The sequence below is a fragment of the Camelus bactrianus genome, unplaced genomic scaffold (assembly GCF_048773025.1).
Source record: "Camelus bactrianus isolate YW-2024 breed Bactrian camel unplaced genomic scaffold, ASM4877302v1 HiC_scaffold_44, whole genome shotgun sequence".
Lineage (NCBI taxonomy): Eukaryota > Metazoa > Chordata > Mammalia > Artiodactyla > Camelidae > Camelus > Camelus bactrianus.
The window spans coordinates 35,325-53,444 of NW_027413960.1; the positions used below are offsets into that span (position 1 = coordinate 35,325).

The following is an 18,120-nucleotide window of genomic DNA, read 5'->3' on the forward strand; positions in this document are numbered from 1 at the left end:
AGGAAAATTTGCATGGCACGCTTAGTTTTGAGAATGCTATCTGACTGCATGGTGGAACGCAAGGAAAAGCCGTGACGCTCGCCCACGGTATCGAGAGAAACGCAGAACCGTGTTTTCTGGTAGCTTTCTTCACCGCTGCGCAAAGGCGGGAGCGACCGCTACCTCACGCAGAGGAGGAGAGGACGGGTTTCTCGGCCCCGTCACGCAATGCCAGGCAGAAGAAGCCTTCTCCGATGAGACAGAAGCGTGTCAAAGCGCATCCCTGCGTCGAAGGCTTCGGTTTCCCGGGGAAGGGGGTCGAGCCGAGGGACCCAGGCCCCCACGTCAGTCAGTCTTTCACTGGATTCACTGGCCTCGCTGTTACTCCTCAGCGATGGCCCCTCAGATTGCTCTCGTGTGTCTTTACCTTCTGGCTTTAGGAAGGACTTTAAACTTCGGCTGAGGGGCGGGACACCCAGAAGGGTTCTTTCAGTTCACCCCATCTTAGGTATTGCCATATCCAACACGTTGGTTTTCATCCCATCGTGGACCTACCTACCGGAGAGTTTCGCTGCTTAAAAGTCCCCTGTGCTCCACCTATTCATCACAACCCCCCGCCACAACACACACACACACACACCCACACCCACACCCACACCCACACCCACACACCCACACACACACACACCCACACAGACAACCTTCACCACCACCACCCCCGACCCCACTCATCTTTTCACCCTCTCTGGGGCTTTTGCCTTTTGAGAATGAATGTCATCTAGAGCCGGTACCCTACAGGATGCCACCTTTTCAGATTGGCTTCTTTCAGGGAGTCAGGGGCACGCAGAATCGGCCCCGCCTGTCTCCCACAGGTCTCTCGGCTCCACGGGTCCCTGGTTTCCTTTTTAGAGCAAATCACATGCTGTGGCACGGACCCTAGCCCGGGCGACGTGTCCCTTCACCTCTTGAAGGACGCGTCTGTCCCGGTCGCCTCCACGGTTCCGGCAGTGATGAAGCAAGCCCCTCCACACCCCACCCCCACCCCGCCCACCGTCCAGGTCCGTCCGCGTTCAGGTTTCCGCGTGGACGGAGCCCCGAGGGCTAGGCCTCAGGGTGAGAGTGGTATGGCGGGTGGCAGGTGGCGCACTGAAGGGTCCCAAATCCGGAGGATGCCGGCAAGGAAGGTCGCCAGGTCAAAACCTTCCTTCCCTCCTCCGTCTCCTTAGGGTGGATGGCTGGGCCCGTGAATTCAGAGAGGACACGAGACACATGCTGTGAGCCGAGATTTCCAAGCCAGGAGACCTGGTGGAGGGTAAAGAAACGAGTTGATTGGGGGGACGGGGGCGATGGGGGGGGCTCTTAGGACTGCAGCCCAGGAGACACAGATGCAAGAAAGAAGCACTGGAAGTGTGTGTCATCAGACTACCCCACGGGGCAAGTGGAGAAGGGGAAACGAAAGAAAACACACCACAAGAGCAAGGCGGAACTAAGCAGGGAACGACCAGGCTGCGGCTAGCAGCTGCTGGCAGATTTGTTCTTTGAAACCGGTTGGTGGTGCCCTTGAGCTTGATACAGTTCTGACCACTCATGCCCCCCCCTCCCCCCCATTGATGCCGGTGTCGGGACCCAGGAGAGGCCACCCCAAACATGTATGTGCCTCCGTGGCACACGGATGGGTTAGAATGAGAGTGACCGAAGAAGCCGAGGGCCAGCAGACGCAAGAGACCCCAGAGACCCTCCCTCTTTCTGTCTCCCTGAAAGCGGGAAATCGATCACTTCCGTGGAGGGTGCCCTCCCTGCATCTGGACTTAGGAAAACACCCTGATCACCCACTGAGAGCCTTCAGGCCCCGGAAGCCTAGAGAAACCAACCAACCTCGTGACTTCTTTCAGGGGCTTCCCCCCCTCCCCCAAAACCCAAACTCCGTCTCGATTCTTCACGGACGGGTCACCCAAAACCAAAGGCTCTCAGCCCGGCCCATTTCGCACAAAGGGCTGATTTCTTGTCCTAAAACGGAGAAAAAGCTGCCTGCTTCGGGGACACATGAGTGCTTGAATGAAAGACAGTAGGTTCCCTGTCGCTCCTGCTCAACGATCCGTCTGGGGTCCATTTTTGGATCAGTCCAGCCCAGAGAACTCAAGATGTGTAGAGGGAGGGGACAACGTCCCCCTCCCTGAAACAGGACTATGTCTGCAACAAAGTTCCTCCCACTGGCCGGTCCAGCTCCATTTTGGATGACTGAATCCTGGTTCACCTCATTTGGGTGTTTTGTTTTTGTTTCTGTTTCTGTTTTTGTTTTTGTTTTTGATTAATAGACTTTATTTCCTAGAGCAGTTTCAGGCTCACAGCAGAATTGAGCAGAAAATACAGAGAGTTCTCACATAGCCCTCCCCACCCACACATATATCCTCCACTCCCTCAACATCTCTCATCAGTGTGGCCTATTTGGTAAAACTGATGATCCGACATGGACAACGTTATTATCCATCAAAGTCCATAGTTTACAGGACGGTTCACTCTTGAGGTTGTACGTTCTATGGGTTTTGACAAATGTACAATGACATGCAGCCACCACTATGGTATCCTACAGAATAATTTCATCGCCTTAAAAATCCCTCACGCTGCATCTGTTCATTCCTCCTTCCCTCCCTCTCCCCAAACCCCTGGATACCATGATCTTTTGATTGTTTCTAGAGCTTTGCCTTTTCCAGGATGTCATTTGGTTGGAATTGTACAGTTGGTAACAATTTTCAGACCGGTTTCTTTGATTTAGTAAGATGTCTTTTAAGTTTCTTCCATGTCTTTCACGGCTTGATAGCTAATTTCCTTGTCTTTCGTTCTTTTTTATTTATTTATTTTTTTTAAAATGTTTTTACTGCACATATATTTTTAATTTACATATATGTACTGTTCATTGTTTCCAGGAAGGTTTAGAGCTTTAGCTTTTTAAACTTACATACTTATCAAAGGAATAAAGCCAACCACAAAAGAAGAATGAATTCAAAAAGATACACACACCCTGCTATTAGCAGCAACATCATTTATGATTGCCAAGATACGGAAGCATCCTAAGTGCACATCAATATTTGAATAGATAAAGAAGAGGGGACACACACACACACACACACACACACACACACACACACACACACACACATACACACACGTAATGGAATACAATTCACCCATGAGAAAGAAGGATATTTTGCCATTTGTGGCCCTTCCTTTCCTTTTTTTTTTTCCCCCCTCCACTTTAAAAACCAGAATTTTATAACTGGGATAAACACTTCCATTGAGTCAAAAACAGTAAAATGCCTAGAAAATAAACTTAATCGAGGAGGTTATCTATACTCCAGAATCTGAAATGACACAAAGAAATGGAAAGATGCCTTGTGCTCTTGCATTGGAAGAATCAATACTATCAACATGGCCACACTATCCAAAGCAAACCGCAGGTTCCATGCAACCCCTGTCAAAATACTCACGACATTCCTCACAGAACTAGAACAAACAATTTCAAAATTTTTAAGGAACAACGGAAGACCCTAAACAGGCAAAGCAATCTTTCGAAGGTCTCCTCTCCCTCCCTCCCTCCCTCCCTCTCTCTCTCTCTCTCTTTCTCTCTCTCTCTCTCTCTCTCTCTCTCTCTCTCCCTCCCCCCCCTCTCTCCCCCTCTCTCTCTCCCTCTCTCCCCCCCTCCCTTTCTCTGTCATCTTTTTGTTCTCTTTTCTTAGGATTTGATGACTTGAGACCATCCTTTATCATTCCTTGTAAAGCCGGCTTGATGGTGCTGAAATCTTGTAGCTTTTGTTTATCTGTGAAGCTTTTGATTTCTCCCTCAAATCTGAACGAGAGCCTTGCTGAATAGAGTATTCTTACCTGTCAGTTTTTTCCCTTTCATCACTTTAAGTATGTTGTGCCACCCACTTCTGGCCTGTAGAGTTTCTGCTGAAAAATCAGCTGATAACCTTACGGGAGTTCCCTTGTATGTTATTTGTTGCTTTTCTCTCGTTCATTTTAATATTTTCTCCTTATCCTTAATTTTGGTCAATTTGATGACGATGTGCCTCGGTGTGTTCCCGTATGGTACTCTCTGCACTTCCACCTCATTTGGTTATTTAAAGGATCTTCAGTCTGTTCAATTCATAGGAGAGAACTTCCACGTGTATTTCTTCTCAGTTTTATGAAACAAAGAAGGACCCAGGAAACTGGCAAAACATAAATGCTTTCTATTGGGTTGAGCAAAGACAGGCCCTGGCCGGGGACGGGGGGGGGTGCTGGAGGGTCGGGGGGGCGGTGTAGAGAAGGATATAGATCATTGTTAGGGTGCCTGCTTAGCATGCATGATGCCCTGGGTTCAATCCCCAGAACCACCATTAAAATAAATAAATAACCTAATCAAACCCATCCCCCTCCTCCCCCCCCCAAAAAAAAGAAGGAGAAAAGAGTGAGAGACAGAGACAGAGACAGACCATCGGGAAAAGTAGCTGCACTAATACTTCCAAGAAACAGGACAACATAAAGATAATGGAAGAAATGCTGGATAGTGAACAGCCACGGGTGGTTGGCACAGACCCATAGCTTCTGGACTCGCTAAAAAAAAAAAAAAAAAAAAAGAATATGAGAATCATATGGATCAGGAGATTGGGTCTGAATTTTGTGCCGTTTGACTTGTGCCAGTTACAAAGGTCATGCACAAGGAAGATGACTGGCTACTTTATTGTCTGAAATGAGACACTTGAAAGTGAAAGGAGGTGCTATACAATCGTGCCTGGACTGGGATTTTCTAAGGGAGCCCAAATCCTTTACAATATATATCATGTTTTCAAAAATGAATATCATTCTGGACAACATTTAAGCAATTATTTTCTGTGTTATCAGTAAACATTTTTAAAAAATCAGTAAGAAAGGAAGAGGAGAGAGAAAGAGAGAGAACAGGAGTAACTATACGCGCGCGTGCGTGCATGCATGTGTGTGTGTGTGTGTGTGTGTGTGCGCGCGTGTGCGCGCACGTGTGTTGAGGTGGGGGCCTAAAAGAGGGTGAGGATTCTTTTCATCGAGGTCTGTTTGTACAGAATTCTCTCCTTCTCCGCTTTACACTGTGAAGGAAAAGCCCAGCTGGGATAACAAGCTAAGTCGCAAATCTAAGTGTAACAAGTGTCGGATTACTGATCTGAGTTCTGCTGGGCTAACTCGTAAATCTAATTAATAAGTGCCGGTTTGCTGATTCCCTGTTCATATTTTGCTAGCCAGCTGGATTTTCAAAGAGACATATCTGGCCTTGAAATGTTGGTTTGCTGCCTCACTGCCTCTACTTTCGTGATAATGATGTTGCTAAAGCTATTGCGTGCCTATTGGCCGAATACCCCAAGCTGGTACTTAACCCTATAAAACCTCACGTGCACGTCTTGGAGGTGCTCAAGGCTTAGGAGCAGAAGCCCCTCTGAGCCCGCCGGCGTAATAAATCTGAGTACTCCAACCCTCCGAGTGGTGCTTGTTTCTTGGCCGGCCTGTCATTTCCATAACAGCACCGTTGACAATAAGAACGTCACTCTCGTTCCGGCATAAAGAAGACATCTGGGGAGGGTGGGGTGGGGGGTGGGGTGTAGATCTATGTTATGTCCTGATTCCAGGAAGGAAAGGGGCAAGGGTCGGCGTGCCCTTCTTTCTGGGGTATCTGTCTGTTCGCTTTTGGTGTTCGGGCTGGTTTGGTTATTTCAGCTTTCTGTTTGGTTCCTTTCACAGATCCAGTGGCTCAAAACAGCATTCTGATTTTCTTTTCTCCTGGGGTTTGGTTTTTGATAGGTAGAGGGACAGGGCCCACGCAGGGGTGGGGGTGGGGGGTCACTGTGCCGAGAAAGGGAGGCGGCTGTGGTGAAATCATCGAGCAGAGGGGATTTCTACGAGAGGGACTCTCCGAAGTGAATGGGGTCCAAGGAGATCAGCAGGGTTTCTGTGTGCTCGTTTGGTTTTGTTCGTGCGTGTGTTTGTTTTTTCTGGACGAGGCCAAAGAACTCTTCAGGTGGAGGTGTGTGTCCAAAGGGTCTGACAGGATGGGAGGATGCGGGGCGAGTCAGTCCATGTGCCCAGAAAGAGAGAGAATCTGACATAGCTGAGACTCAGGCCTTTTCAGACCTAGGCCCAGAGAGCAGTTCGGCTCCGAGCATTCACGGAGAAGTTCGCCGCCACCTCAGTCCTGTCCCCCACCCCCGCCCTCCCCCACGCCTCAGCCCCCAGTGAAGGAGGAATCATGAAGTGGCCGCACTTAGGCTAAGCCAATTTTTGGCTTTATGCTTACTGCTTGCTTTTAGAACCATCAGCAAACTCGACTGACCAGACACCGCTCCCAGCTCCAGGCCCACTGTTAAAAACAGCTAAAGTTGTCGATTCTAACTGTTTGATTTGACCTTCCTCTGATCGTTCAACTTGACAATCATGTTTGGCGTCTGAGTCTTTCCCCAGGAAGGGAGTCACGGGAGGATAAGCTCAGGAGAACGACCAGCCCCCTCCCACCCCCCACCCCCCACCCCGAGTTCCTCCGTGGCGCTGGTGCCGCCGGGTGAGTCTGACCAGATAAAGAGGTCACGGGCTGATGACCTACTAGACCACCAGGAGGTCCCATGTTATCAGACACTCATCCAGATTTAGGAGGAAGTTTCATCAGAGACCCTTGTTGATCATGAGCACCTTTTGTGCTCCCGCCTGTTGTGATTCCCTTTCATGCTCCAACCTGTTCGTCACAGAAGCATGAAACCCCAACCCCAAGACGGGTTCACAGTTTGGAGGGCACTAGCCTGCTGTGAGTCCCCTTTGCCCAGCAAAGCAATCAAGCTGCCTCTTTTCTTCTAAACTCTAAGACCCTGTCTCTGGGTTATTTGGCTCGTCAGGGACGGGGTGGGGGAGGGCGATCTTTCGGCAACACCTGCAGAAGTTTCCCTGAGTGGCAGGAACCAGCGTGGCCCTCAGGCCTCAGCCCCGCAGGCAGGCAGGCAGGCAGGCAGGCAGGCAGGCAGGCAGGCAGGCAGACAGGCAGGCAGGCAGAGTTGGAGCGACCGTTGGTCCCGCCCCCGCCCGCGCTCCACCCCCCCCCGCCCCCGCCGCTGCTTCCGCCGCCGCCGCCGCCACCGCCGCCGCCGCCGCCTCCCAGGCCTTCTCCACCGATCGGTCCCAAATCGACTGACTGTCTCCTGGAAGCGGGGGCGGGGACGTCAGGAGGATCCATTCGGCAGGGCCTCGTTCAATCGCTTCATTCAAATGCAGAAAGCTCTGTGCTCAGGTCAGAGCCTTTGACTTGGCCTCCGGCTCCTCTCTGTTGAACGGCTTTTGTTCTTTGGTTTCAATTTCCCCCACCCTTAGGCCACCCCGTCCCAACTGCACGGAGGGAGGCGGGAGGGAGGGGGAGAATCTCGCCTGGTCTCAGGCCAAAGGAGTCCCCTCCTTTTCCTAATCTGGGTAAACCCCACTACACCGTTTGAGAATCATGGAAGGGCATGGAAGCAGACCTCTGACTTGATAGATTCCTCTGGGATGGGAGACTTTAAAAAAACAAAATTCTTTTTCCCCTGCTTCCAGGGAGGCAGAAAGGAGGGCCAGAGTGTTCCTCTTGCCTCGGGCAGTTCTTTGTTTGTTTCTTTCTTTCTTTTGTTAAATCTTTTTTTTTTTTTCCTTTTTTTCTTCCAGTTTTATTGAGACAGAGTTGACATACAGCAGTGTATACTTTGGGGGGGGGGCGGGGAGAGGAATTCGATTTTATGTATTTATTTTTGACCGGAGGTACTGGGGATTAAACCCAGACCTTGTGCTTGCTTGCTAAGCACACACTCTACCACTGACCTATACCCTCCCCCTTGGCCAGTTGTGAAGTCCCTTTCATTCAGCATAGTCCATCGGGCACATTTTGGGGCAGCCTACTCTGGACCCCAACATTTCCCTATTCTGTAACTTCCCTGGAAGTTTTACACATTAAAAGCTGGGCTGTTGACTGTGCATGTGCGTCCATGCGTGCGTGCGTGCGTGCGCGTGGTGTGGGGGCAGGAGGGAGGGAATAGTTTCCTAGAGGGCCTGCGTTTCATGGACCCAGTTTCTTAGTTCTGAGAACAGGTCTGTTCAAGGAAACAGTTGTAGTATCTCGTCTCAGGAGGCGGTGGTGTCGATGGGCTTCTGAAGCTAGGCCTAGGGAGCAAGCAGTCAGGTATCGCCTAAGAGGCACTTGTGTGGAAAACCAAAGTACAGCAAAAAGGTTAATCATTGGAGCAGATGAGAAACCAGATTCAGGGCCGGGAGTAGGGGGTCAGTCTGGTAGGAGATTTCCACACATCGGGGTCATCGAAACGGCTCGAGCAGTTTGAAATGCCTCTGATGATGTCCTGGGGTGTTCGGCTCAACTCTCTGAGCGGCTCCTCCAAAAACAGGCCCTAGGATGGTTTCCACAGGAGCTGTTGTGGCCATTTCTCTGACGTTTACCTCCCGTTGTCCAGCTTCAGTCTGCAGGGCTTCAGGAGACGGAGCATTTTAGTACTCAATGATGCCAAGACAAAAGGGTGAGAGAAAATGGGAAACGTTCGTGGAGATGGTCCTAGGCAGATAGTGGAGGCAACTAGAAGACCTTCAGTCTCCGGGCCGGCTTTCAGGTTGAGACAAAAACCCTAAGGCAAGCGCTTGCTGCCACAGCACATCGACTAACACGGGAACCATCCAGTGAAGATCAGCACGGCCCTGAACGTGGACGACACACGCACATACGTGAAGCGTTCCGTAGCTTTAGTGATGTCAGTCACCCAGAGGAAGACAGATATCCTATGCCATCACTTCTAGGTGGGATCTGAAAGTAAGTCAAGACACCCATCCATACATAAATAACTCCATTTTAAAAAGACTCCAAGGAACCTATTTACAAACCAGAAACAGACTGGACTCGCAGACATGGAAAAGAAACCGATGGTTAACACAGGGGACAGGGTAGGTGGAGGAACGGGGGAGGGCAGAGGATAATCAGGAGTTTGGATTAGCAGATATAAACCACCCTATACAAACTAGGTACACAAGTAGGGTCCTACTGTCTAGCACAGGGAACTATGTTCAATAGCTTGTAATAACCTATCCTGAAAAAGTATACGTGTGTGTGTGTGTGTGTGTGTGTGTGTGTGTGTGTGAATAAGTGAATCACTATGCCGTACGTCATAAATGAACACAACATTGTAAGTCAACTATACTTCCATTGACAGAGAGTTCCTACAATAAACAGGCAGGCAGGCAGGCAGGCAGGCAGGCAGGCAGGCAGGCAGACAGACACAGACACAGACACACAGACACACAGACACACAGACACACACACACACACACACACACACACACACACACACACACACACACACACACACCCCCCACAGACACAGGGGAACCCTAAGGAAAACGAGTAGCACTAGTATCTCTTATCCATGCATGTCTATCCCAGTTTAATGGAAACCTAAGTTTTTGCCTGCAAGTCAATGATGCTAATAACTCTGCTGCCAAGAATAGAAAAATCCTCACGGAGGATTTCTGAATCCCAGAAGGGTCAGGGAGGGAGAAAAAGAGAAAGGATTCCATTCTGCTGACAGAGGTATGATAGTTACCATGTGGGTGTCCGCCTCTAAAAGGGAAGGAAGGGGAAAAAACAGAAGTTTATTTTCCTTGTATCTGAAAAGAAAAAAATTTAAAACTCAATCCTCTTGGAGACAAGAAGTCGTACACACCTCATGTCACTGATTCTCCTCCTCCACCTCCTCCTCCTCCTTCCTCTACTTCTTCTTCTAGTCTATATCTCCCATGGATTCTGACGACCTTGCCTGATGATGGCGGGTGATGGGGGCAGAGATCGATCTTTCTGAGAAGTAAGTTGGCAAGCGCTTTAGTGAAGCCTCGTAGGATTTACCCAGCGAAGCGAGTGCCTTCGTCCCTGGAGGCTGCGGAAAGTATGTCCCCAAGTCACATACGCATGTGTTTGTCTTTTGTTGTCGTTGTTGTTGTTGTTGTTGTTGGTGGTGGTGGTGGTGGTGGTGGTGTGTGTGTGTGTGTTTGTTTGTTTGTTTGTTTATTTGTTTGTTTGTTTGTTTGTTTGTTTGTAGCAGTGTCCTGGCCATGCTGATGGCATCAGGCTTGCAGCGGGGGAAGGAAGGCTTCAACCCCTTTGGAAGTCATACCTACCATCCCAAGAACGTCTGGATGACCCCTACTATGTGGCAGTTGAATGGGGGCCAGTTACTGGGGTTCAGCGTGTCCAGAGAGAGGAGGTCTGAGGCCTCTGGGGACAAAAAGTTTGTATGTATGTATGTATGTATGTATGGCCAGTTGACTGTTTTTGCGGTCCTATAGGAATCTTCCTGCCCCTGTCTATTGAACAATGGGAGTCATCTTCCAAGTGCCCTGACACCAGACACCACGGTGGGTGAAGGAATGCGGGTGGGGTGGGGGTGGGTGGGGGAGGTCATCCAGGAAGCTGGGAGAAACCGAGAACGTCCGTGGGTCGGTGGGTCGGCCTGTCGGATGGTCGCCATGCTGGGTTTCCCCTAACCCAGGCCATTTGCCGAATGGACAGAACAGACTGGGGCCACGTGTGCCACCCACCCTCTTTCCGGAGGCTGTGGTCCACTGTGTTTGCATGAAAGTCAGTGAAGGAGGCATCTCCTCGGGACTCGGTTCCGTCCCTTTCACGAGAGCCTCCACTTTGGATGACAGCCAGCCAGCCAGCCAGCCAGCCCTCGATGCCAGGGCAGTAGACGACTGCCAGGAATATCCCATCCTTTCTGGAACCCTGAGTGTACCCACCTGTACAGACACAAGGCTGAAGAATACATGACGTTCTTCCTAGTTGACAGCACTCCCCATGTCACTGAAACAGTGTCCAGTACGCTGACGTCATCTCCTCCCTCTCCCACACCCCCGCACGCGCACAAACACGCGCGCGCGCACACACACACACACACACACACACACACTCTGTCTGTCTGTCTGTCTGTCTGTCTGTCTGTCTGTCTGTCTGTCTGTCTTCTAAGGATGGAGAAGAGTTTGCTGAGCTATTTCGGGTGCCCTCTCATCCTAGTTCCTATCTCCAAGTTGGTTCAAAGTCCAAAAGGCGGTCAAGCACTTAATCAGATAGGTCCCTCGTAAAGAATGCCTCCCACATCACGACGACAGGCTTCTTAGGCCAGCCGAGAAGCTCCTTCAGTTCTGCGCCCATCTTGGCTCTAAGTTGATATCAGTCTGTTACGGAAATGACAGGCCAGCCAAGAAACAAGCACCTCTCGGAGGGTTGGAGTACTCAGATTTATTACGCCGGCGGGCTCAGAGGGGCTTCTGCTCCGAAGCTCTGAGCACCTCCAAGACGTGCACATGAGGTTTCATAGGGTTAATTACAAATATGGGTCTATTCGCCAATAAGGCTTAAGGCTCAAACAACAAAAAGCAAAGGATCAGTACACTGGAGCTTATCAATTTGGAACAGATCACGTTACTGACACTTGTTGAGCTTGGATTTACGAGTTAGCTTGTTAGCCCAGTAAACTGACACTAAACTTCAGATTTACGAGTTAGCCCAGCAGAACTTAGATCAGTAAACGGACACTTATCACACTTAGATTTGTGACTTTAGCTTGTTAGCCCAGCTGGGCTTTTCCTTTACAAGTCCTCCAGGATCCAAGAAAGCCACGTTGGAAAACAAGTGGTGATTCTGATGGGACAGGAGATCAGTCATTTGGGGGCGAAGGGTGGGGTAGGGAGACATACCAGCCTGTCTGTCTGTTTTCACCCAGTGTGGGAGCCGTCCCAAAGAGATAACTCGAGAAGAGAGAAACAGGGAGTTGACAAAGAACACGTGCAGTGGCGTGCCCTCCCCCCCCCACCCCAGGAGAAGGCCAAGCCAGAAGTCCCTCCGGATGGCGGGTTCCGGACTCCAGCTTCCAGGGGAAGCGATGTTTTTTTCCTCCCCATTTCAGGCCCGGAAGAAGAGGGAGAGGCAGAGTGTCCTTCTCGGGCATCCGCTGTTTCTGAAGCACGCTTGTTGCCAAAAGATCGGCCCCCGTCCCCGACGAGCCCAAGAATCCAGAGACAAGGTCTCGGAGCTTAGAAGCAAAGAGGCCATTTTATCGCTCTGCCGGGCAAAGGGGATTCACAGCAGGCTAGCGTCTTCAAAACTGTGTACCCACCTTGGGGATGGAGTGGGTGGGGTGGTTCTAGAGCCATAGCTCAAACAATCGGGCATCGATCACCATCCACAGAATCGTTTTCTCATCAGAAGACTCAGAATGGTGTCACGATGCCTCCAGGTGACCCATTCTATAGAGGCTGGTGGTTAGATCTCGTTATCTCATAAGCACTCAAGGTGTGGCCTTCTTGGTCACTCAGGCTATTTTGTCAGGTCATTAGTCCCGTGACCGACCTTCTCCTCGGAGAAAGACTCAGAGACCCAGCATGATGATGACTTTCAATGAGTGAAATACAGTAGAAACAGTAAGATCGATAGCTTCCAGTTTCAACAACAGGCCTGGAACCGTGAGCAGCAACCAGTCAGTCAGGACAGTTGACCGTTTTCAGGGCGAGCATAAGAAACCGAATGACACCCCCCCCCCAGCAAATGAATGAGTGAATGAATGAATGAATGAATGACCTAATGATCCTCCCCCCCCCCCGCCAAAAAAAGAAGCAATAATCCGTTAGCCTAATTCCGGCCATTTTATTCATCCTCCTTCACCCTGAAGCCCCAGTCACCCACGTGCCACAGTGGTCTGTTTTCTGGTTTCCTCCACCACCCCACCCCCCACCAACCACCACCCCGCCAACATCCCCCCATGCCCAACCACCGCCCCAAGTGTGGGACTGGACGGGGGTGCAGGGGGCTGAGGGGGCGGCAATGGCGGCTTGAGGTGAGGGTGGGGAGTGTTCCGCCCAGATCGTATAGGAAGCTCAAACACAGCTGCAGTACGAGACAAGATGGTAGATTTCTGTGAGTCCTCCCTCCTCTTAAAATCCGTCCTAAGGAGGAGACAGACAGAAAGAGAAACATCACCCTCACTCCCAACGCCTCCTGCGCCCTCGATGCGCCCCAAAACAACAACAAGAAAAACAAAAACAAACACGACCACAAATAAGTCGCTATCCCTGGGGAAGAAGGATTCGATGGCATGGGGATATCATTCTAAAATTCATTCCCTCTTCATCACATTTCATGGAAACCGATTGCAATCTATGAGGCCCTGTGAAGGTAGGGGTTGGGGGGGTAGGGAGGAGGGAGGGAAGTGAAGGGGGGGGAGAGGGAGAGAGGGAGGGGGAGAGAGAGAGAGAGAGAGAGAGAGAGAAAGAGCAGAGGAGAGGAGGGATAAAAGGGGAGAGGACAGGAAAGGAGAGGAGGGAAAAGAGGGGAGGGGAGGGGAAATGAGAAGAGGCGAGGGGAGAGGAGAAGAGGGAGAGGAGAGGAGTGGAGGGGAGAAGAGAGGAGTGGAGGGGTGAGGGGGAAGGGGGGAGAACAGGGAAGAGGAGAGGAGGGGAGAGGAGAGGAAAGAGAGACAAGGGAGACAGACAGACACGCATGCGCGCGCGCGCACACACACACACAGAGAATAGCGAAATGGAGAGAGAGGCAGAGAGAGAGAGAGAGAGAGAGAGAGAGAGAGAGACAGACAGACAGACAGACAGACAGACAGACAGACACGGATCTAGGTCAGGGATACTACACATGGGTATTCTTCTGAGTGATTTTATGTGTTTTCTCAATCGCCACCTCTATGGAGATAAAAATCGCTCCCATAAGATGAAGGGAGTCCTTCTGCCACCGCCCACGGCCCCGCCCACCAGCACCGCTTGTGTTTGTCAGGGATTCCAAGCCAAAGCACGTGGAGGAGCGGGAGAGCTTCCTGGCAGCCCAAGGAGGAGGAAAGTCCGGCAGCATGAGAGAGGTGGTTGGCACGGGGAAGCTGGAGGCCGGCTGACGAGAAGATGGGTGAGGGGGCAGGGAGGAGGGTTTCCCAAGTTGGAGAGCCAAGACGAGGGAGGGGAGCTGTCGGTGGCTGCGTTCTGACCCCGACCCCAACCCTGACTGGAGCGGATCCCTGAAAGGAGGCGGTTCGGGCTCTCTGGCCGAGAACGCCCCTCTCTTCCTCTTTGTGCAGAAACACCTTCCGCAGACCGAGAAAGTCCATCCCGAGACCCTCGTCGGAAGAGTCCTTTCCAGACCCATCACGATCCTCCTGGGCCAAGGGGTCCAGGGGATGGGGCGGGGCCTCCATTCGATCCGTCTTCCGTCCGTCCGTCCATCCACAAGATCTTGAACATCCATGTAGGATTCTGGATGGTAGCAGTTTTCCAGGATCCTCCAAATCCTTGTAAGTCCTCTCCTGGCAGATTCGACCCCTAGGTCGTACCGCGCAGCACAGGGCACTAGATTCAGTCCCTCGGGACGAGGGTTCCTGAAAAAGACCAGGAAAAAGAAGAACAGAATCACTATGGTGTGCACCAGCCAGAAACCAGCACCACCTTGTCACTCTAACAGACTTGCAAAAGGCGGGGTAGGGAGAGAAAGTCATAGGATGGCTACCATCCCTCCCACCCCCACCCCACACGCCAAGCCCCAGACCATCGTCATCCCTGCTCCCCCTCCCCTCCCCTTTCCTCTCCCTTCCCCCTCCCCCTCCCCCTCCCCTCCATCGACGCCCGCCTCCCGCTTGTACCCCACTCCTCTGAACCCAGCACCACCCACCCCAGCCTGGACGGGCTCGGCTCAGATCGGCTCGGCTCGGCTCGGCTCGGCCCGGCCCGGCCCGGCCCGGCCCGGCCGTCCGGTCGACTTCTTCGCAGGGTCTAAAATAGCGCCCGGCCGACAGGCAGGTGGCACATGGCACATGGCAGGGGAGCGAGCGGGACGGTTCGGGATCTCTGGGTGGCAGGGACACGCGGCCGGACAACCAGGAGCACGGACGGCCTGGCGTGCGTTTCTCCGCTCGGGGGGGCCTCGACCAGAGACCGTGGTACGGGGAACGGGGACACACACACACCACACACACACCACACACACACACCACACACACCACACAGACACAGACACACACACACACACACACACACACACACACACACACACACACACACACACACACACACACACACACACACACCCACCCCTTCACCCCCACCCCCAAACCTCTGACAGCTTTCGTTTGTTTTCGGCCGACCGTCCCTCGATGAGGTACGAGTGCCTTGGCTGGGGCTGGGGGGGGGGTGGAGTTCCTCCCTCCACAACGACCCCACACGGGCTCTGTTCTGGTCACCCGAGTCCTCTTCCAAGTCAGACCACAGGCCTCCATCACCCGGCGCGAGCACTCGGGGAAACAGTCACCATCCTCATCGCTCCGCTCCACCTCTACACGTGAAGAACTGTTCCCAGCCCACGCCACTCCACCCCACCCCACCCCACGCCCCGATGCCACCCACCGCAGTGGAGAGAAACGAGACGAATCCACAGACGTGCATCAATCCGATGAAGAAAACGACGGCCCTATTCCAAGGAAGCATAGATATCTAGGTAGGAGATTCATCGAGTACTATGGAGGCGGTGGGAAAGGGGGGGGTTGCGGTGGGGAGGGTCTAGAGATCAGGCAGTACAGCCCATGCTTAGCATGCAAAAAATAAAGGTCCAGGGTTCAATCCCCAGCACCTACTCTTCAAAAATAACCCGAGAAGAAGCAAGACGGCGGAGTAGAAGGACGCTCGTAGCTCACCCTCTCCCACAAATACACCAAAACTCACATCGACGGACCCACTCGGCCAATCAGACCACCTGCGGAACTCCGACAGAACACCGCCCTCTTCGAAAGACAAAGACGCCCAAAATCTGGTAGGAGAAAAGGAGAAAAGAAAGAGTCAAAAGCAAAACAGTGCGGGAGGGACCGGCAGAGGAGGAATAGGTCTCGTTCGCCAGACCTCCCCGTCTCCAACGGAGAGGCCGACGGGACGGTGGGGGAGCCTCCGAGTCTCAGAGCTGCCCGGAGCGCCCCTTGACCGACCTATCCAAGTGAAACGGGCACAGAGGGTCCCCGCGACACCCAGCCCGAGTCGCAGGCCGGCAGCCGGGGGCCGGGACAGGCCGCACGAGCCGGGCAGAGGACCGTGGCGGCGGCACCACGCGCCGTGGCCAGGAGGGGATACAGAGCAGAACAACCCGCCCCCCCAACCCGTCCATTACGGGGAAAGAAAGGCAAAGCAACACGGCCGGTGTGCCCTGGGGAGAGGGGCGCCGTAGCCTCCATCTCCTCAGACCCGCGGCGCCATCACCGGCCCTTCTCGCGAGAAGAGAGGCGGGGCGCAGCCACAGCCGCCATAGCCCCTGGCGCGCGGCGCGCAGCGCGCGGGCGGGGGCGGGAGCGGGGGCGGGGCCGAGACTCGAATCCGCACCCGGGGGCTCTGCAACCTCCTAGGCAGGACTGAGACTCGTTTTCAGCCTGAGGCAGATATTATATATCTGCCCCGGTACCTCAGAGAACTCGCGCCACCAAGACTAAGAAGGAGCCGAGTTTTGGAATGCAGCAGGGGCGGGGCGGTTCCACCGTCTTCCCCGAGCCCACCTACGGAGAGGAGCGCCGACCCGAGGCGGAGCACACAGCCGCACAGAGCAGCGGAGCGACCGGCGCCGGGAGAGGGCAGGCGGCCAGCCACCCTCCCTCCTTCCCGGCAGGAACGCAGCATCCGACCGCGGTGCCAGGAGGGGGCGCGATCTACTTGCCCACAGGCACCGAGGGCAGCACAGACGAGGGCGCCGACAGAGGGCCCGCGGAAACAGCAAGCTGAGTTCACGAAACAGGGCGACGACAGAAAGACTTCTCGGTGAAACCGTTAAGAGCGCACCGTCTCCAGGAGAACACATCCTTTTTTTTTTTTTTTTTTCCTCTTTTTTTTTTTCTTTTCCTTTTTCTTTTTTAATCTCTTTTACATCGGTTTTACCTTCTGTTACCTTTTTAACCTTTACTTTTGAACAGTCGTATACGTTTACGGTTTTAATCCCTTTTAAATGTTTCATTTCAAGTCTTTTCATTATTATTATTTTTAAACATCCACCCCCTTCCCTTTTTCATTCTCTTGGTTTTGATCTCCTGTTACTGGTTATTCACAGGTTTCAAATATTGTTTCTCGATTTTTTTCCTCCTTTTTATTAAGGTTATTAAAAGACGTCTCAACTCGATCGCTATTCTGCTTCCACTTACTCTTCTATTCATGATTACACACTGTCTTCAAACCTTTTCTTTCTCCCGTCTTTTAAAATCCTCTGTTTTATCTTTTGTTAAAATCTGTTCTATTTCCGATTACCTTTTAAAAATTTACTTTTGAAACAACTGTATATTATTTTCTGATCTTTTCTATTTGTTTTTAAAGGCTTTTAGAAGACGTCTCAGCTCAATTGCTATTCTGCTTCAACTTGCTCTTCTATTATTGATCGTACACTGTTTTCAAACCTTTTTTTCTCCATTCTTTTAACATCCTGCCCCCACCCCCTCTCTCCCTCTCCCCCTCTGTCTCTGTCTCTGTCTCTCTCTCTCTCCCCCTATCCCCCTCTCTCTTTTAAAGTTTTATGCCTGCCTAGGCTTTCGATAAATACATAAACTCCTTAAGGACACCAATAGATAACTGATACTCCTTAAGCCACAGTGCCAGAGAGATAGGAGCATTATGAAGAAGCAGAGGAACCACTCCCAATTAAAAGAGCCAGAGAAATTCCCTGAAAGCACGATCCATGAAATAGACATGGATGGCCTGCTCGATCAAGATTTCCAAAAAGGAGTGATCCAAGTCCTGAAGGAACTCCAAGAGATAGTGTTGAGAGATATACTATACGTCAAAAACGAAATCGAAGCTATAAAGAAGAGTCAAGGAGAACTGGTCCACTCATTGGCTGAAATGAGAACTGGTCTAAAGGCTGTCCAAAGCAGGCTAGATCACGCAGAGGAACGAATAAGTGGCCTAGAAGGCAGGACAACAGAAAGAACCCAATCAGAACAGCTGAGAGAAAAACCAATAAAGAACAACGAAAACCATCTTAGGGACCTAAGGGACCCTCGAAAGCGTGCCCATCTACGCACAATAGGGGTTCCAGAAGGGGAAGAAAGAACCAAGGGGACCGAA

General features: G+C 51.9%; 1 long non-coding RNA gene across 1 annotated transcript in view; it reads right to left on the reverse strand.

Moving 5' to 3' along the window:
- Nucleotides 1-11,237: 11,237 nt before the first annotated feature.
- Nucleotides 11,238-18,120, reverse strand: part of LOC141576909 (uncharacterized) — a 7,683-nt gene continuing 800 nt past the window's right edge. The window contains exons 1-3 of the long non-coding RNA XR_012505321.1: nt 15,754-18,120; nt 14,708-15,502; nt 11,238-14,417 (exon numbers count right to left, since the gene is read on the reverse strand). The exon at nt 15,754-18,120 is cut by the window's right edge and continues 800 nt beyond it. This is a non-coding gene — a long non-coding RNA (uncharacterized LOC141576909). The remainder of the gene's footprint in view (nt 14,418-14,707; nt 15,503-15,753) is intronic.